Source organism: Bos mutus, chromosome 13 (genome assembly GCF_027580195.1).
Source record: "Bos mutus isolate GX-2022 chromosome 13, NWIPB_WYAK_1.1, whole genome shotgun sequence".
NCBI lineage: Eukaryota > Metazoa > Chordata > Mammalia > Artiodactyla > Bovidae > Bos > Bos mutus.
In genome coordinates, this window is record NC_091629.1 from 63,334,350 (window position 1) to 63,355,759 (window position 21,410).

General features: G+C 41.8%; 1 protein-coding gene across 4 annotated transcripts in view; it reads right to left on the reverse strand.

Moving 5' to 3' along the window:
- The window catches only part of CACNB2 (calcium voltage-gated channel auxiliary subunit beta 2), a 425,961-nt gene that overhangs the window by 62,000 nt on the left and 342,551 nt on the right, over positions 1-21,410 (reverse strand). The window lies entirely within an intron of this gene.

Genomic DNA, 21,410 nt, shown 5'->3' on the forward strand with positions numbered 1-21,410 from the left:
ATATCCAACAATCTCACTCACGGGCATGCATCCAGAGAAAACAGTAATTTGAAAAGATACATGCAACCCTATGTTCATAACAGCAGCAACAGCCAAGACATGGAAGCACCAAAACATCCATTGACAGATGTATAAAGAAGATGTGGGGTATGTGTATATATATATAAAACAGAATATCAGCCAGTAAAAAGAATGAAATAATGCCATTTGTAGCAACATGGATGAACCTAGAGATTATCACACTAAGTGACATAAGTCAGAGACAAATACCATATGTTATCATTTATATGTGGAATCTAAAAAAAAAAAATGATACAAATGAACTTATTTACAAAACAGGAGCAGACTCACAGACTTTGAAAACAAACTTATGGTTACCAAAGGGGAAAGGTTGTGGGGAGGGATAATTTAGGAGTTTGGGATTATTATATATCCAGTACTATATATATAATAGATAATCAACAAGGGCCTACTGTATAGCACAAGAGAACTTGACTCGATATTCTACAATAACCTATGTGAGAATCTGAAAAATAATCAGTTCAGTTGCTCAGTTGTATCTGACTCTTTGTGACCCCATGAACCACAGCACGCCAGGCCTCCCCGTCCATCACCAACTCCGAGAGTCCACCCAAACCCATGTCCATCCAGTCGGTGATGCCATCCAACCATCTTATCCTCTGTCGTCCCCTTCTCCTCCCACCCTCAATCTTTCCCAGCATCAGGGTCTTTTCAAATGAGTCAGCTCTTCGCATCAGGTGGCCAAAGCTTTGGAGTTTCAGCTTCAACATCAGTCCTTCCAATGAACACCCAGGACTGATCTCCTTTAGGATGGACTGGTTGGATCTCCTTGCAGTCCAAGGGACTCTCAAGTCTTCTCCAATACCACAGGTCAAAAGCATCAATTCTTCAGTGCCCAGTTTTCTTTATAGTCCAACTCTCACATCCACACATAACTACTGGAAAAACCATAGCCTTGACTAGACGGACCTTTCTAACTGAATCAGTTTACTGATTAAGACATGGTGATTAGGTTTAGAAAAGTTGATGGCTCTTTTTTATGTAAAAAACAACTTTTTGCATAAATTTGCCAAAGTGTATATTTATTGTGAACTTCAGACAATTGCAGATAGGCTGCTATTGTATTAAGGGGCCTTACAGACAAACAGAAGTTGTCATCCTGGGCAGATATGTATCAGCTAAGCCTAGACTTGTAACTAACACTTGAAACTAACACAACATTGTAAATTAACTACACTCCAATATAAAGTAAAAAGTAAATTAAAACAAACAAAAAATATCTTCAACAAGTTCTAGAGAATATTAGAATTGGAAATCATCTGAAAAGGAATATTGAGATCACAAAATTCGTAAGAATACTGAGCTACGGTTCATTACAGGTCAGGCCTCTTCCCAGTGGTTCTGTGGGAAACAAGACATAGTCATTATATTACAGGGAAAGCCTGGACAGTCCATCCTTGGCCATGAACGGTCTGTGTGACCCAGTGCCCATCAACTTTTCTAAACCTAACCCCCAGGTCTTAAAACAGTAAGACTGGCTTATCTGGGAGCTGGGAGGCAGGGTCAGGGGAAATACCAGTGAACTGCTTCTTGAGCCAAAGATCAATAATTACTGGTTTAATTAATCAACAAGGACCTACTGTATAGCACAGGGAACTCTACTCAGTACTCTGTAATAACCTGTATGGGGAAAGAATCTGACAGAATCGATATATGTGTATGTATAACTGAATTACTTTGCTATTCACCTGAAACTAACATTGTAAATTAACTAAACTCCAACGTAAAATAAACATTTAAAAAATTACAGCCCTACTCCTAGAATGAGGTCCAGGGCTGAGCAGGCACCACAACACTGAGCAGGCATCACTAGGTTACCAAAGCAACGGTGAGTCTGATCTTTCAAAGCGCAAACTGGAGGTTTCCCTGTTGCTTCCCAGCTACAAGCTCATCCCTGCACCTCCCCCCTCCCGCCAACCAGGTCTTCTCTCTCGGGAAAGCCAGATAGTCCCTGAGTAACAGGGCATGAAGGAGGAAAACAGGGTGAGCTAGCATCTTCACTTTCGTACAGCTTGATCACGCCGCCTTAGTTCATGAACCTGACTAAGCCCCTGGCCTGGTTCCAGGAACCTACGACAGAACGGAGTCCCCAGTTCCTGGATGTCACCCTGCCTCTCTGTCCCTCGCGTCCTTGTATGTGAGGTAACAGATTTGTGGGTGCCTCTGAATTCTAACACGAGCTGATCCTTCAAGCTGTGGCCAGGTCTAGATTCACAAGGTTCCCCTCCCTCACCGTGAGAGCCCATTCCTTTCCCCAAAGTATCATTATATATGTTCCAAAGGCCCTTTTTCTAGGTGAGAAATTTCAGTGAAATATGCTGAAACATAACATTTCATCATCTTGACGTTGAGAGCTAAAACAGCCTTTCATGAGCCTCATTTCCATGCCTCTCACTTTCAAAATGAAAACGATGAAGCCCAGCAACTTGGGGTCTCATTCAAGGTCATGGACAGTCGCGTGGCAGGAAGCAGCATCTGAGGTCCGAGCCCCTTGTCCAGTGACACCCTGGCTCAGGCTATGACACATCAAAAACACAGGAGAAATCTTCGGAGATGATTTTTAATTTGTCAAGGCAGTTTGCCATTGGTATTGTACAGTCAGCAAAAGACAAGTATTTTGAAGAAGCAGGAACAATTGAAAAGTCAATCTCCTTCCTCACTTTGGCTAATTAAAGCAGGCGGCATTAATTCTCGGTGTGGCTGTGTAACTGACAGGAAGCAGCACACTTTGCTGGCACCACTTCCTGACACACCAGTGCACCAGATGAGTACTGATGGATGGCTTCAGACACTACTAAGTCCAGAGTCTGTTCCTAGGAAAATGCTTTGCATGCGTCATTAAGGCTATTTTAAGGCTTGCTGTCTTGAGCTGAATGTATACTAGCACTGGTGACTCTGAATTTAAATGCGATTTCATTGAGGGAAGAAACAGCATCATATTATTTTCAGGGTTTGGTGGTAGCAATATCTCAAAAAAAAGAACTGGTAGCAAATCTGTAGACTTATGAGATATTACATCTATAAACTCACTTTTTCCCAGAGATCTCAATTACAATTTTATTTGGGTGAATTTAAGTTTAATCTCTATTCTGTATGAATTACACAGTTGCAATCATATCTTAAGTCAAATTTTATATGCTGCTTTCACTTATGAGTGGTTTTCCCAGCTATACATGTAACAAGCTTAATATTCAATCATTACATAATATTTAACAACATGGATGCATCATTAATATAACCACTCACTTTAACCATTTCAGTTATTTCCATTGTTCACTATTATAAAAATTCCTGTAAGATGTACAGAGCATGCAACAAAGATTGCACAAAACATTATCCAGAAGACACCCCTTAATAGTCCTCTAAAATCCATACTCTGAACAGGAATGTTACACCTATAAATTCTTTAAACAACAACTCCAATATTGCCCTTATATTTAATGACTTACTAACTTAAACTGGAATACTGCTATCCCCAGCATGCATTTATTTCCACTGCAGATGTATCAGACCATAGTATATCAAAGAGAATGGCTTGTTTGTGATACTTTTTTAAAAAAAGGGTTCCGGGCCCCACCTGAAAAGTATTGCACTGAAATGCCAGCAGGTGGAGCCAAACCACAGATTTTTTTTTTTTTTTTTAATCACCATGATTGACACACATCTTCAATTAAGAATCACTGATCCCTAGAACACAATGCAAATTTTCCTTTATCTCATTAACAACTCCTCATACTCAGGAATGGGAATCTCCACTTGAAGAGAGTGTATTCTATGGCGGTGATGCTTGAATTTTGTTTTGCATCAGATTCAGTTGCTGGGGGGTGGGGCTTAGTAATAACACAAATGGCCAGTCTGATCCAAATCTAAAACGCTGCGTTTTTATTTAGGACTTCCCTGGTTATCTGGTGGTTAAGACTCAGAGCTTCCACTGCAGGAGGCACAGGTTTGTTCCCTGGCCAGGGAAGTTCTGCATACTGTGTAGTGCGGCCAAAATACAACACCCTCCCCCCGCCCCCCGAAGCGTTTTTAACAAAGCTATACAGAATACTCAGAAATACAGAGTTGAAGAATTAAAACCTTCTGGAAGATTTTCTAAAAGGCCACATGGTTTCTAAAATTGAGCTGAAAATAGTAAACCAAGAAGTTATTAAGAAGATGTAACTGTCAGACACAATTTGAAACCAGACCTAATTGCACCAAGGCACTAAAGCTCTTGTATCAACTCCCTACACCTTCCCACTGTGTTAACATGAGCTTAGGGAAGTGGCTGACAGCATGGAAGCAAGCAGGGAGGGCAGGTGGAATGGAAGGATGGCTCAAGTGTCATAGAAATTGAAATTCCCTATTTAGAAATGCGGAGAAGGCAATGGCAACCCACTCCAGTACTCTTGCCGGGAAGGTTCCATGGATGGAGGAACCTGGTAGGCTGCAGTCCACGGGATTACTAGGAGTCACTTTTTACTTTCATGCATTGGAGAAGGAAATGGCAACCCACTCCAGTATTCTTGGGGAGAGCCGGGTGGGCTGCCGTCTCTGGGGTCGCAGAGTCAGACATGACTGATGTGACTTAGCAGCAGTAGCAGCAGCGTTCAGAAATGACTCAGATGGTCAATCATGGGGTTTAAGAAGATAAAAAGGGAAATGAAGGAAGGTATGTTCCACCAAAGAAAATTTAGGAACCTAGACTTCTAAAGTGCATCTGAAAAAGAATAGATATATGTGTATGTATAACTGAATCACTTTGCTGTATATTTGAAACTAACACAACATTATAAATCAACTATACTACAATATAAAATAAAAATTAAAAAATACAAAAAAAATAAAAAGAAAAAAGTATATCTGAGATCAAAGAGCTGATGGAGGGAACTCCCTGGCAGTCCAGTGGTTAAGACTCCATGCTTCCACTTCAGGGGGCATGGGTTTGATCCCTGGTCAGGGAACTAAGATCCCTCATGCCGAATGGTGTTGTCAAAGGAAAAAAAAAAAAAAAGCTGATGTAGCTGATGGGTGTGAAGCAGCCATACAGAGACAAGACTGTAGCTAAACAGGGAGATACTGGGTTTAACACATCTACGGTGGGGGTGCAAATCTCTACTTTACAGAAAGCAGTGGTGGAGGTACTCCAAAGGCAGTTAAGTAGAAAACAAATGTGTCGTGCGTCATGATGCTGATGGCTGGGGCATGACGTCTGTAGAGGAATTGCAATGCCTAAGACATCTTTCCAAGTTCCTCTTTTACTACACACGTCTCTTCCCCAGCCATTTCTTCTGTGCCTCCAGTGAATTACAGATTTCAAGATCCCTTCTGAGTCAGAATGTCAACAGCTTTTGGTGTGTAAATGAAGTATAATTACTTCTACTTTGCATATGAAGAAAATCAGAGGGCAGGCCTCAAATCACATGACTCTATGTGGCAAAGACTGGACTCTAACCCATAATTCCAACTGCACTGCACCATAATTTCTGCTAACTAGTGATCCAGAGGAAGTGGAAAATCCAGAGGCTTAAACTAAGGGCAGTTTAGTAAAGACCGGAGGCACCCAGAAAATAACTTCCTTTCCTAGAGCAAACAGAATTCCTATTCTAGGGCTACTTAATTTTCCTTATTTTTGATGACTACATGCCGATAGAGGTCTCTGTTATTTAAAAATGCAAGGGACTTCCTTGGTGGTCTAGTGGCTGAGACTCCATACTCCCAATGCGGAGGACCTGGGTTCAATCCCTGGTCAAGGAACTAGGTCCCAGGTGCTGCAACTAAGAGTTTGCATGCCATAATTAGAGCTCCCACACGCTGCAAATAAAGATCCTGCCTGCTGCAAATAAACAAGATCCTGAAGACGCCATGTGCCACAACTAAGACCGGACACTGCCAAATAAATATTTTAAAAAATGCAATGTTGTAACCTCTCTTCAGGGCTCAACTTGTACCTGGTAAATTCATTAATTCCTCTATTTACTCATGCAGTGAACACTTTTTGGTGGCGGGGGGACACTCACAACATTCTAGGTACTATGTGGGACAGGAGGGATTCAAAGATAAACAAGACAAAACCTATTGTTTTCATGAGTCAGAATCTCCAAGGAGAGACAGACATGCCAACAACTGCACTGCATCCCAGGTACTTCAGCAGAGGCAAAGAGAAAGAACAGAAGTGTTAGGGTTGCCAAGGAGGGACTGATCAACTGCCTGGTGAGGGGTGCAGGCTGATAGAAAAGCTCCATTAGGTGAAGCCACCTGAATGGGGTGCTAAGTGCTAAGTCACTTCAGTTGTGTCCGACTCTGTGCGACCCCAGAGACGGCAGCCCACCAGGCGCCCCCGTCCCTGGGATTCTCCAGGCAAGAACACTGGAGTGGGTTGCCATTTCCTTCTCCAATGCATGAAAGTGAAAAGTGAAAGTGAAGTTGCTCAGGCACGTCCGACTCTTCGAGACCCCATGGACTGCAGCCTACCAGGCTCCTCCATCCATGGGATTTTCTAGGCAAGAGTACTGGAGTGGGGTGCCATTGCCTTCTCTGCTGAATGGGATGAGAAGTCAAATAAACAGACCTTCAGGTTCCTGGTTGCTGCTGTTGGATAGAATAAATGATTCCCCAACCACTCTTACTAAGCTCACCAGATTCTCCCCTGAGAAACCCTGTAGCATTTACTATGCATGTTACTTCATAAGGAGTTGACACTGACCTTTTTATAATGCTCTGTATCTTCTATGCAGGTCTTATCTTACACACCAAACAGTAAAGTTGTAGAGGTAGAAACCACCTCTTATTATCATTGTGTTTCCAATGCCTGCCATAGGCTGGGCACTCAGTGAATATTTCTTGACCTCAAGGTTAGATTTTATGCTCCCAGAGAACACAAATGGTCTTCAAAGTGATCTTCCTGACCTAGGTGTTGAACCCAGGTCTCCGGCATTGCAGGCAGATTCTTTACCATCTGAGCCACCAGGGAAGGCCAAATCATCTAACACTGAAGTTTAAATACGAGTGCTGACCATCATCAGTAAAGATTTGATGTCTGTGACACAGGAGATGGCAATGTGAATTTGTCATGTCAATAGAATGGCTTTAGGATGGATGATCTGGGACTCTCAAAAAAATGATAATGACTTTTTATATTATCTCACTTAAAACATTAACATTTGCAACAACATGAATGGACCTTGAAGGCATTATGAGAAATGAAATAAGTCAGAGAGAAAAAGATAAATACTGTATGCTATTACTTATATGTGGAATCTAAACAAAGAACCGCCCCCCCAAAACAAACTCATAGAAAAACAGATTAGACTTGTGGTTATCAGAGGTGGGGGGTGGGGAAGGGGAATTGTAGGAAGGTGGTCAAAAGGTACAAACTTCTGCTTATAAAATAAGTAACTACAAGGGATGTAATGTACAACATGAGGACTGTTGCTAACACTGCTGTATGATATACAGGTAAATTGTTAAGAGAGTAGATCCTAAGAGTTCTCTTCACAAAGAGAACAGTTTATTTTCCCCTTCTTCTTTTCTTTTTATTGTTTCTGTATGAGAAAATGGACGTTAGCTGAACTTACGTGGTAATCATTTCACAACATATATTATGCTGTATGCCTTAAAAAAAATTAAGTCAGAATTATTTGGACATTACATGAATTTCACATTTTGTTTAGATTTATTTAAACCTGTGGTGCTTCCTTGGTCAGGCTTCCCTGGTGGCTCAGCAGTAAAGAATCCTTTTACCAATGCAGGGGATGTGAGATTGATCCCTGGGTTCGGGAAGATCCTCTTGAAAAGGAAATGGCAGCCCACTCCAGTATTCTTGCCTGGGAAATCCCATGGACAGAGGAGCCTGCTGAGCTATAGACCATGGTGTCAAGAAGAGTCAGACATACTGACTTAACAACAACAAACCCTGTGGTCCAGTTTATGAATGTGTGTTTCTAATAGTTGGTCTAGAAGTTGTCCTACCACGAGTGAACCAGACTTTTTAGATGAAGATTGTGCTGGCTTAGTTGCTCAGTTATGTCAGACTATTTGAGACCCCATGGACTGTAGCCCACCAGGCTCCTCTGTCCACAGGGATTCTCCAGGCAAGAATACTGGAGTGGGTTGCCATGCCCTCCACCAGGGGATCTTCCCAACCCAGGGATCAAACCCAGGTCTCCCGCATTGCAGGCAGATTCTTTACCAGATGAGCCATCAGGGAAACCCAGGGAAGATCGTCATATTAAAGAGGTCCATTAAAGTAAGAGTCTCTTATTCCTTCAGCAATTGTTGATACCCATGATAGATGATCAAATTAAGTGGTTACAAAGAATCTGATTTTCTTCCTTCTGCCAAAATTCCAAGATAGAACCTTCCATGTGGGACTTTCATACAATTCAAAAATTAACAGCCATACTCATAAAATCAAGCCCATTGGGAGTATAGGTAAAATTGTTAGTCTCTCAGTCATGTTTGATCTTTGCAACCCATGGACTGTAGCTCACCAGGCTCCTCTGTCCACAGAATTCTCCAGGCAAGAATACTGGAGTGGGTTGCCATTCCCTTCTCCAGGGGATCTTCCTGACCCAGGGATCAAACCTGGGTCTCCTGCATTGCAGGCAGATTCTTTACCATCTGAGCCACCAAGAAAGCCCTTATAGGTAAAAGAGATGAAAACAGACCCCACTTTTAGTGCCTAGATGTTACAATCACTCTGACGGCCAAAAGGTTTCGTGTGCTACTCTGAGATTCTTGGCTTTGTGCACCAAAACTGGAATGTCAGATAAGCCATCCCCCGGGACAGGAGGTGTAACTGTATTTGTTTGTCAAGTGTTGTCACTCTCCTCCTAGGTCTAGATAATTGAAGACTGCTGAGTGCCAAGATGTTCAGCAGCAAAACCCTTATAAAGAAAGGGGACCTATGTGCTTATCTTTGTGAATAACAAGCCTGAAAAGGTACAGGGGACATGGTGTTTCATTTTGCATGTATCCTGGGGAGGAGACAGCCAGGGGTAAATGGAGGGGCTGGGCAGCTGGAAGGAGACAAGATATGCAGACTTAGATCTGAAGCAAGAAACAGAGGGGAGATACAAGGAGTCAATCAGAGGCTCAGAAGCAGGACTAACATGGTTATTTTCTCATCTATACATTTTCCCCAGGGGATTTCATCCACTTTTGTGGCTTCAGGTATAAACTGTAATGTTGATTCTTACATCTATATATTCAGCCCTGAAAGCTTGGTTTTACTTGTCTATATCCAATTGCCTCAAGAATATCCATCAGCTTATCCACAGTTCAGCGGGTCCAAGAATCAAGTCATCGAGTCAAAACCTTTAGAACTTCCCCATTTTATTTCTTAGACTGCTTCCTCTTAGTTCTTTCCCACTGGCTTACTGTAGTGTGACTGTCCTACCTGTTAAATATATATAAATATATATATGTAATGTATTCCTGGGGATGACAGAGGATGAGATGGTTGGATGGCATCACCAACTCAATGCACATGAGTTTGAGCAAGCTTTGGGAGATGGTGAAGGACAGGGAAGCCTGGTGTGCTGCAGTTCATGGGGTCACAAAGAGTTGGACACGACTGAGCGACTGAACACCAACAACTTCCTCTCCTATTTCAGTGTCCCTGCTGAAATACAGATTTTGCCAATTTTCTCTAATTTTTCTTTTAAGATTTTTTTTTGATCTTTTTAAAAGAGACTATTCACCTGGACCATTTTTAAAGTCTTTATTGAATTTGTTACAATATTGCTTCTGTTTAAAAAAATTTTTTTTTTAATTTTTTTGGCCCACAAGTGGGATCTTAACTCCTCGAACAAGGATAGAACCTTTATCCCTTGCCTTAGAAGCCCAAGTCTTAACCACTGGACTACCAGTGGTTAAGTAAAGAATTTTAAAAAATAAAATAATAAAAAATAAAAAAGTAAAGAATTTTACTTCTCTAACAAGCTGGAAAGGAGCAAGAGTAGGACGGAACCCAGATGCGAGATGACAGTGGTTTGGATTTGTGTGGCAGTGGTAAAGCTGGGTACATTTTGGAGGTGGAAATAAGAGGACTTATTGGTGGCTGAGACCATTCCTGAGACGGAGAACCTGAGAAAGTAATACATTGGGCCACAGTGGTAGGCAATCAAATTGACTTTGACACCTGTGTGGACAGGTAAGTGGAAAAGCTCTAGAGAAAGTTGGAAATATCAACTGGAATTCAGAGTGGAGTGAAAAGAAAGAGCCAAGTTCTGAGTGCTGTAGAATTCCAACTCTGGGAGGCTCGGAAGAGAGGTAGGAGCCCACCCTAACACTCGCCCCACCCACCAAAAATACTGTCAAGGGATGGCCCAAAAAACATGGTGTCACAGAAGCCCAGAGCAGGCATTTCAAGTTGGAGGGTGATCTACCACGTGGAGTGCTGCTGACAGCCTGAGAACGGTAGCACAAAGCTTATGACTTCTTTGACAATACAGAGATTGTTGACTGGGCTTGGAGCCATTTGTTGGGGTTGCTGCGATTCTGAGGGGTAACGTCTGGACCAGTGAGGGGTGGGGAGGGGAGAGGTTAAGTGCAAATGATTCGTGCAGACTTTGAGAAAGTCTGCTGGGAAGTAGGGTGGAGATATGAACCTGTAGCTGGAGGACATGCGACGCAGGGTTTGGGGGCTTTTAGGATGGACACCTCCATACTATGTCATATATGAATAGTCCAGTAGAGAGGAAAGACTGGATGCTGTAGGAAAGAGATGATGACTGGAGGCAGGAAATTCTTGGAAGGGGAGAAACTAAGCAAGAGGATTCCCACAGCAGGAGACATGCCTCTTCTATTCTCACATGAAGGGAAGAAGAAATCATGGATACAGATGAAGACTGGTGGTGGTAGGATGATTGTGGCACCATCCGCAAACTTGTGTTTTCTCAGTGGGGTGTGCAGTGAGGGGTGATGAACTGAATCAGTGAAAAGTATTCAAAAAATAACTAAAAGTGAAGGAGGATAAGAAGACTGAGGAGAGAGGAAAGGAGGGAAAATTATCTTGGATTAAATGAAAATGAACTATCTTGCTTAAATTAATAAATAGCTGGTGGGGCTTCCCTGGTGGCTCAGTGGTAGGGAATCCTCCTGCCAATGCAGGAAGCATGGGTTTGATCCCCAGTCCAGGAGATCACACATTGCATGGAGCAACTAAGCCTGCGTGCCATAACTATTGAGCCTGTGCTCAGAGCCTGGGCGCCGCAATTACTGAGCCGGTGTGTCACAACTGCTGAAGCCTGTGCCACACAATAGAAGCAAGTATGATGAGAATCCTGTGCACTGTGACTAGAGAGTGTCTCCTGACACCCAGGAAGCAACAAAGACCCAGCACTGCCAAAACAAACGAACAAACCGTCTCATTTGTTGTCTTACGGGCACCAAAGAGAACTACTCCTACTTTCATATGTCCTCATAGTTTTCCACTGTGACTCCTCTGTCCCAGGATCCTCAGACATCCTGCAAGTTCTGGAAAAACTTGCCATCAAGGGGAGCTGGGAGTCTCACACTAATGGCCAAGATGGAGTATTAATTTCCCAGAAATGAATGAGTTCTGGACCATGAGGGTGGAGGGGTATTTCTGGAATAAGTAAACATCCCAGATGGAAAAAAGAAAAAAAAGAAACCTGAGCCTTAAGTCCAGGAAGATTTCAGTACTCTGAGACAGCTATGCCTAAACTCCCTCCTGGTTAGTGACACTGGCTAGACTGAGGCCGTTGGTTTTTCCCTACCCATACTATCTAAGGAGTTCCAGCCTTTGGCAGATGTATGTTGCTCAGTCACCAAGTCGTGTCTGACTCTGTGACCCCATGGACAGCAGCATGCCAGGCTTCCTTGTCCCTCACCATCTCCTGAAGTTTCCCCAAGTTCATGTCCAATGAATCGGTGATGCCATCCAACCATTTCACCCTCTGCCACCCCTTTCTCCTTCTGCCTTCAATATTTCCTAGCATTAGGGTCTTTTCCAATAAGTCGGCTGTTCGCATCAGGTGGCCAGAAGTATATGGCCCCCAGATAGAGACCTTTATCAATACGCTGAAAACAAAGGACATACAGTCTGAAGATCTCATTTATCTAAATAGAATCAAGGGGGAAAAAACATGGACACTGAATTCAAAGGGAACTAGACAGGGGAAATGATCTCAAACAGCAAGTAAAATTAAAAAGGAGTCAATCCAGGCAGGAATATGTCCATAGACACAAAATCATTCTGGACAAAGGTCAGAAGACACGGCTGTACCTTCACTACTGCCCTGAGGACTGTGGTTTGCGGAAATGAGGGTCATTGAAGAAGGGACGCTGGGTTGAGAAATAACAACCCCAGGGATCCCATCTCAGGAGAGGGTTTCCACACATGGTCCTCTGCCGAAAACAGAATTTTACCCCAAATGATGGCTCAACCTCGATACAACTCAACTCCACATAAGTGTACATCAGAACTCCCACAGGGGAAAAAAAGATGAATAATTTGAAATATTCCTACAGGTATTAAAAAAAAAATAAGTCCTCTTTAAACATCAGAGCTGTGACTGCATAAATCCTGTACAGCAATGAAGATGGGAAAGCCTTCCATCAGAACTAATTTCTACCCAACATCTGAGAAGTCATCACTGAGATGAAGACTGAAAATGTGGAAGCAGAGTCCAGTCCATTAGGCTAGAAGTAGATCTCAGTTCTTCCCAATCTGCTATATGTTAATATTTTGAGAGCCACAAACAGAGAAGTAAAACATCAATTAACATAAGACTCCAGTGGGATGAACTAAGACAGTAGCAGTGACATATATACACTACCATGTGTAAAACAAATAGCTAGTGGGAAGCTGCTGTATACACACACACACACACACACAATGATAAAATGTGATTTTCTTAAAAGAACCCCTGAATATCTTAGTATTCTGCTTTTACAAAATACTGGAAAGTAAGAACTGCCCAGTTTTATCATGCACACTGTCTAGAATATTATGGATATTAAAGAAATTAATTTATTTTCTCCAGGCCAGGGACATCAATTTTTTAAAAGTCTCTATTAAATTCGTTACAATGCTGCTGCTGTTTTATGTTTTGTTTTTTTTTGGCCACGAGGCATGCAGGATCTTAGTTCCCTGACCAGGGTCTGAACCCAGGCCCTTCTGCATTGGAGGGTGAAGTCTTAACCATTGGACCACCAGGGAAGTTTCTGAATATTTTAAATTAGGAATAAATGGATAACAAAATTAAGCGGAGAAAAGATTATGGGCTATGTTGGTGAATTTTGGCATTGATTACGTCATGAAACACTGCCCGGGCTCCTGACTGGCAGCATCACCGCGTGGTGATCTTCAAAACCTGAAGGATTTGGTGTTTCACAGAGGTGATCTGTCAGTGGGGGCTATCCTCCTCCAAGTAAAATAGTCAGAGTCCAGGAAAAAACATGTCCAGGTGGATGATCTGGGCCACCTCTTTCCTCTAAGAACTGTTCCAGAGGATGGTGACATTTCTGCAGCAGGAATAGCCCATCAATTAGGGTGGGGGGTTGTGGATAGGGTTAGGGTTAGTTAGCTGGGAGGGGCAAATGACAATTCATCTCAAGTTCCTAATGTTATCAATGTATGTGACATTTTTGTATCCACAGGAGCAGTTGTAAATTTCAAGGCAATTAGCCCTCTTTTTTTCTTTGGCTTTTTTACAAAAGCCAAGAACTATAGATTTTTTTTAAAAAAACAGTCATAAAAATTCATAAAGAGAATCAATCCTCAATGCTGAGTAACTACTATCATATTTTAAAGAGCTTAGTAGAAGTTTGCCTTCTTAACTTGCTTCATACTAGCATGAGTAGACCATGAATTAGTTGGTGATCAAAGTCAGGATGACAATAAAAAATAAAAATCTCAATTTTATAGGTATTATTACTTATGTCCTTTATCATTTTTTGGTCTTGTATAGGATATTTCTTAAAATTCTGTTTATTAATTTTACTTTAAGGAACAAAAGAAGTCTACTGAAGAGCTTCCAAATGACACTGTTGGGATAAATAATTTGTTTGTATCCAGTAAGTGTCATCTGTATACGATAAACAAAACAGACAAGATTCCCATCTTTGTGGAGTTTATACACGAATCAATACATGGCGAAATTCACTACATGTCAATCAATTGTGGAACATGAAAGTTAATCAGGATAAAGTTTTCACATGTTTTCTAGACTGACACAGTATTTGTTAAATATATTTTCACAATAGGAGCTCAATATTTTATCTTGAATTGCTACTGTCTAGGAGGATATGAATTTGCTTGCAACTGAACACTTTAAAGGACTTTTTAAACTTAAACGTTTGCACAGCTTCAAATGCTTATATACATTTAAAGGGAATATTTCATAAAAGGCAAGAAAGTTACAGAATTGGTAAAATGGTTCCCTTTGGCATCATTAAAGTATTTCAAAAATAGTTTGCTGACTTAAGTGAAATGCATTTGTAGTCTAAGAATGGTGATTATCTAAACCAATTAGCCATGTTGAGAACAATATAATCAACTAAAAATAAGCTGATTTTTATTTTTAGTTCTCCAAACATTTCCCCCTAATCTTCTTTTACTCTACAAAGAAGCTGCTGAAAAAGAACAGTATTCTACCAAGGGAAGCTGGTACATATTTAAATTTAAATTAAAAACTACTATTACCTAGCAGCAGTTTCAAATGAAGTATTACATTGTGCAGGAGAAAGTCAATTTATGCCATATAGTATAAGGTAATAGCATAAGTTTTCTGAATATAATTAATAGTGTTTCTTTTAAAAGTTCCTGGAAGTATATTGTACATCTTTGTTCATAGCAGCATTATTTACAATAGCCTAAAAATATACAGAAATAACCCAAGTGCCCACTGACAGATGAAAGGATAAACAAAATGTGGTAGATACATACAATGGAATATTATTCAGCTTTAGAAAGAAGGAATGACTTTGCTGGTGGTCCAGTGGTTAAGACTCTGTGCCTCCACTGCTGGGGCATGGGTTCAAGCCCTGGTTGGGAACTGAGATTCCACATGTCTTGTGACTTTGCCAAACAAAAGAAAGAAATTCTGACACATGATCCAACATGGATGAGTCTTGAGGACATTATGTTAAGTGAAATGTGCTGGTCACAAAAGAGTAAACGCTGTATGGTTCCACTTACATGAGGTACCCAGGACAGCCAAATTTATAGAAACAGAAAAGAGAATGGTGATTGTTGGGAGGAGGAGGGGAGGAGTGTGGAGAGTCAGCGTTTACTGGGTACAGGGTTTTAGCTGGAGAACATGAGAAAGTTCTGGAGATGGATGGTGGTGATGGTTGTATAACCGTGTGAATATATTCAATGACACTTAACAGTAGACTTAAAATGGTTAAAAACATTAATTTTGTTATACATATTTGTATATTTTATCACAATAAAAACTGCACCCCCTCCAACATTATACAAAAATTAAAAAAATAAACTTCTTTTTTGGGGTCATGCCACATAACTTGTGAGATCTTAGTTCCCTAACCAGGGATCGAATTCGTGCCCCGTACAGTGGAAGCGTGAAGTCCTAACCACTGGACAACCAGGGAATCTCGCCCCCCACTCCCCTACCCTGTCCCGCCCCACCCCCCCAAAAAAAAACTCCTTAGAGGTGAGTTTTCATGTTAATAATCTGTTAATGTGCAAGCAAGGGGAAAATTTTCCTAAGGACAAACTGTCTATACGTTCATCCAAACAACTGTCATCCAATATCGTTTCTCATTTGTTAAGTGCTCAAGTAACAAGTGAAATTCACACAACATCCATTTATTTGGTGCATTCAAGACGACACGTGTCTAGTGTGTCCACGCATACAGTGGTAAGCCATCTCATGGACTGGAACACTGGTTGTATGAAAACAAGCTGAATCTTAAATGAACTCAGGAGGTAACTTGATACAATACCAAAGGAGGACTGAAATAGGGTGACAACCACCAATTCAAGCCCTGCTAGGACTCAGAGTAAGGGGTGTTCACCTTGTTTTGAAGTTAGTATGACAGGATTTGTTATATATTTAAGCCCAGATCTGTACACAGAATATGTCTAATGATAGAAGGCAGAGGTTGGGCCACTAGAAGAAAACAGTAGGAAGGCTGTAAGCCTGTGAAAGGGGAGTTGTGGAGAGGCACTAAAGGGAACAGATGTTAGGAAAAGGAACAGATTAGATCTTAGAGGTTGCACTTGGAAAGAATAATGAAAAAGAAAAGCTTCAGTACAGAGTGACATGGCTCAACCACTTAATGAGTTTAGCAGTCTGCAGGGAATACTACAGATTGGCAGGAAGTTCCTTAAGGGCGATGCATCATCCAAGGGATGATTTACATTAATCTGACAAGAAAACGGGCTTCCCAGGTAGCTCAAACCAAAAAGAATCTGCCTGCAATTTGGAAGACCTAGGTTCGATCCCTGGGTTGGGAAGATGCCCTGGAGAAAGAAATGGCAACCCACTCCTGTATGCTTGCCTGGAGAATCCCATGGACAGAGGAAAGTGAAGATGGCACTAAACAGATGAGGAAGAAGAACTGGGAAGAAGGAAGCTGATGAAGTGGGATACGGAATAAAAGTCAAGGATATAGGAACCCTCCTACACTGTGGATGGGAATCTAAGTTGGTGCAGCCACACTATGGAGAACTGTATGAAGGTTCCTCAGAAAACTAAAAACAGAGTTACCATATGATCCAGCAATCCCACTACTGGGCATATATCCAGATAAAATAATTCAAAAACATACATTCACCCTTATGTTCATAGCAGCACTATTCCCAGTAGCCAAGACATGGAAGCAACCTAAATACCCATCAACAGATAAATGGATAAAGGAGATGCGGTACATACACACAGTGGAATACTACTCAGCCATGAAAAGGACAAATAATGCGATTTGCAGCAACATGGGTGCAACTAGAGATTATCATACTAAGTGAAGTAAGTCAGAAGGAGAAATCACACACCATATGATATCACTATATGTGGAATCTAAATATGGCACAAATGAACCTATCCCTGAAACAAAAACATTCACAAACATAGAGAACAGACTTATGGTTGCCAAGGAGGCAGGGAAGTTGGGGGAGGGATGGATCGGAAGTCTGGGGTTAGCAGATGCAAACTATTATATACAGAATGGATGAACAAGGCTCTACTGTATAGCACAGGGACCTATATTCAATATCCTGGGATAAACCATAATGGAAAAGAATATAAAAAAGAATATATACATATGTATAACTGAGGCACTCTGCTGTACAGCAGAAATTAACATGTTTCTTCAATAATAAATAACACAACTGTACTTCAATAAAAGATGAAGGTAAAAACAAGCTAAGGATGTATACATACGTAAAACTAGGAAATATCTTGTCTCTTGTATAGCTGCAAAAACACTCCTTGGTATAAATAGGAACATCAACTTTAAAGGAACTAAATGTCACCCTTGCTGAGCATCCTTCATGGACCATCAGGCTAAGTCACGCCTCATTTCACTGCACATCAGGAAAGCTCCATTCCACTTGGCTAATGAAAAGAAATCCTGCTAGAAGGACAGAATTAGAAGCCTGCCACTTTCAGGGGTTATGCCTTTCTTATTATGATATTGAAGCAAAATCCCAATGTACTTCTCCAAAGTAACAGCTAGAATACAAACACGGTTAAACCATCTAACCAACCTTAATGCACTAACCTTCTTAAAATTCCTGATAGATAAGCTAGTGGAAAGTGTTGAGTGAGATATAATTTGCCCTTGGGCTAACTTCCATGATAAAAACTCCTCCCCCAAGCTTTCTCCACGTCACTTCTATACACTCTTTACTCTCCAAGGAACAGCCACCTGGTATTTACCTGTTTTAATGAACAGAACTGTTGCAAACAGAATCCACCTCCAACCATAGCAGCAGTGGGGTATGAGTCAGACTACTCACTCTTTTTCTGGACATGTTTTCTAATCTCCATGAACTTTGCACACACAGCTCTCCTACCCATAATTCTCCCAGGTAATCTGAGCAGCACTCATTTACCTAATCATTTAATTACCATTTCTAAATCATTTCTTAGACACCACCTAAATCATCTTCCCAATATATCACCAAGGACTCAGAATCAACCAGCCCCCACATGTTCCTTTCCAAACTGTGTAATGATTACTGTACATTTGTCTGTCACATTTTCCCCTAAAAATACAAGTTCCTCTGCTGCATTCTTTAATGCTCTCAACCATACATCGGTGGATATTATTACGTAAACTCTTGCTATGATTTTAATGGTGACTTTTCACTCAATGAGCACATATATCACATTAAAAATTTTTTCATCACTTTTTCCTCCAATTGGAAAAAAAAAAAAACTTGAAAAAAAACACAGTACCCAGTCCATTTGACATTTAAACAGCAAGTACTACAAAGACATATCAACTGCATTTTTCATCAAAACTTGGACTTCTGATCAATATTAAATGGTTTAATACATGCATTTTCAATGGGAGAAATTTCACCCCCATCCCCAAATGGGTAAGAATTTGCTCTTAGAAGATGACAAAGGTTACTCTTTTTATGTAAAAAGCATAGGTCTACATAGAATACATTAACAGATACACAGTATATTTGTGGTATGAACATTGGGAAGAGGAGATGGTGGTTAGGAAAATACTGTCTAGAAAACATTTCCCCTTAAGGGGGCAATAAAAAAAAAAAGGTTGAAAAACATGGTTTTGATGTAAAGATGATGAGAAATTAAATGGTAATACTGTAACCTCCAATCTAGTTATTTAATCTACTTTTAGATCTTTGAAACTTCTAGACAACATTTCTTCTCAGAAACTTCCTCTCATTCCTAAGTAGGTGGTACTATTTCTCCAGGATATTCCTAGGATGTAGAATCCTTCCCACATCATCCCTCCATTGCACTGTATTAGCATCGCCCACTAGACCATCCCCTCAATCCTGTTTACTTCAAGAGAAGAGAGACTATGAAGACAGTCTACTGAAAGAAAGGGACTGGGCTCAGCCCTGGAAGGACAGTGACAAACAAGTGACTTTAGAGCACTGGCCTCCTGGCACTCACATCTACCAAGACAGGAAAGAAACACTCATGACAAGACCTTTAAGCTATTTTCTTACAGTTCTTGGAGGAAACAAACAGAGTGGGATGACAGTGACGGACATGAATACATTACAGAATACTGTCATGTATTCTACTGCAGAGGACCTTGGAGATCTTCCTCAGATCAAGTATTTTGGGCGCAAGACCTAAGGTCTTGGTTGGACCTTTGTTGGACTGAAGGCAAAGGTAGAGAATAAAATGTTGGCAATTACTACTCCCACTAAGAGTAGCAGACATTTGCCTTGCTGTGTGTCAGGAGTCTCATGTGACCCTGTGAGATATGGCACATTTATTAGTCCTGCTTTAGAGACGAAGAAACAGGATTGGAGCAGAAACACAGCAGAATGGCTAAGACCATGGACTGTGGCATCACACCATCTTCTCTGACTGCTGACTCACTGGCTGTGACTTTGGGCAAGTTACTTCACCGCTCTGTTCCTCTTTCCTCACCTGTAAGATACAGATGATAGTATATCTGACTCATGTAATCATGAGAGTGGAGGATGTGAGAGAGTCAGCTGTGTGATGCAGAGGAGAAGATTCCAAGCCCGACAGACAGAGTTTGGGGAGCAGACTGTGGAGGCAGTGAAGGGAGACGGCTCATGGGGACGGTGGTGTGGGGAAGTGAGAGGAATGGATATTGCGCAGTCAGGCCAATGGAAGCCTTGGAAACCATGGTGAGGAGCTCTCTTTGAGCAGTGAAAGGTCCCGGTGGAATTCGGGCCAAGCCATTGACGTTTCTCCAGAACTGTGAGAAAAATGTCTGTTGTTTGTAAGTCACCCGGACTATGGTATTCTGTTGTTGCCGTTTAGTCACTAACCTGTGTCTGACTCTGTGTGACCCCATGGACTGTAGCCTGCTAGGCTCCTCTGTCCGGGGGCTTCCCAGGCAAGAATACTGGGGCAGGTTGCCATTTCTTTCCCCAGGGAATCTTCCCGACCCAAGGACTGAACCCACACTTCATGCATTGGCAGGCAGATTCTTTACTGCTGAGCCACCCAGGGACACCTCTATGGTACTGTTCTATTCAGTTCAGTCGTGTCCGACTCTTTGCGACCCCATGGACTGCAGCATGCCAGGCCTCCCTGTCCATCGCCAACTCCTGGAGTTTACTCAAACTCATGTCCATTGAGTCAGTGATGCCAACCAATCATCTCATCCTCTGTTGTTCCCTTCTCCTTCTGCCTTCAATATTTCCCAGCATCAGGGACTTTTCAGATGAGTCAGTACTGTTACAGGAGCCCAAAGAGACAAAGATACAAGGCCTAGAATGGGAGCATTGGTGAAAAAAGATGTTTATGTGGAGGGAGTGGTGATGGGAAGCGGCGGTAAAGCCAGATGTGAGTTTGGACCACCGTTTTTACGCTGGTGACCTGAATTTATACAAATGCTAAAAAGGAGCAGGTAAGGGTCGTTCTTGCGCTATTTGGCTCCCTTCTGCTTATGCTGAAATGCTCTCATGACAGGAAGTAAGGAGGAGCACCTAGATCTTGGGGTTCCCTTGCCACCCACACTATCTCCAGCTGCAACCCTGGGTGAGCTACCTCATCACGTGACTCATAACAATCTCCATGTATTCTTTCCCAATAATCACTAAAAGCACTGGTTTTAAGGTGAGGAGATAAAATGTATCAAAAAAAAAAAAATCCAACAAGAGGGGACTTCCCTGGTGATCCAGTGGTTAAGAATCTGCCTTGTAATGCAGGGGATGTGGGTTCGATCCCTGGTCAGGGAGCTAAGATTCCACATGCTGCAGGGCAACTAAGTCTGTGCCACAAGCACTGAGCTTGTACAACTAGAGAATCTGCGAACCACAATGAAAGATCCTGCTGCTGCTGCTGCTAAGTCGCTTCAGTCGTGTCCGACTCTGTGCGACCCCAGAGACGGCAGCCCACCAGGCCCCGCCGTCCCTGGGATTCTCCAGGCAAGAACACTGGAGTGGGTTGCCATTTCCTCCTCCAATGCATGAAAGTGAAAAGTGAAGTCGCTCAGTCGTGTCCGACTCTTCGAGACCCCATGGACTGCAGCCTACCAGGCTCCTCCGTCCATGGGGTTTTCCAGGCAAGAGTACTGGAGTGGGGTGCCATTGCCTTCTCCAAAGATCCTTCATGATGCAACAAAGATCCTGTGTGCTGCAGCTAAGACCAGATGCAGCTAAATAAATAAATATTAAAAGAAATCCAACAAAAAAATGAGAGAACTGAGATGGTAAAAGG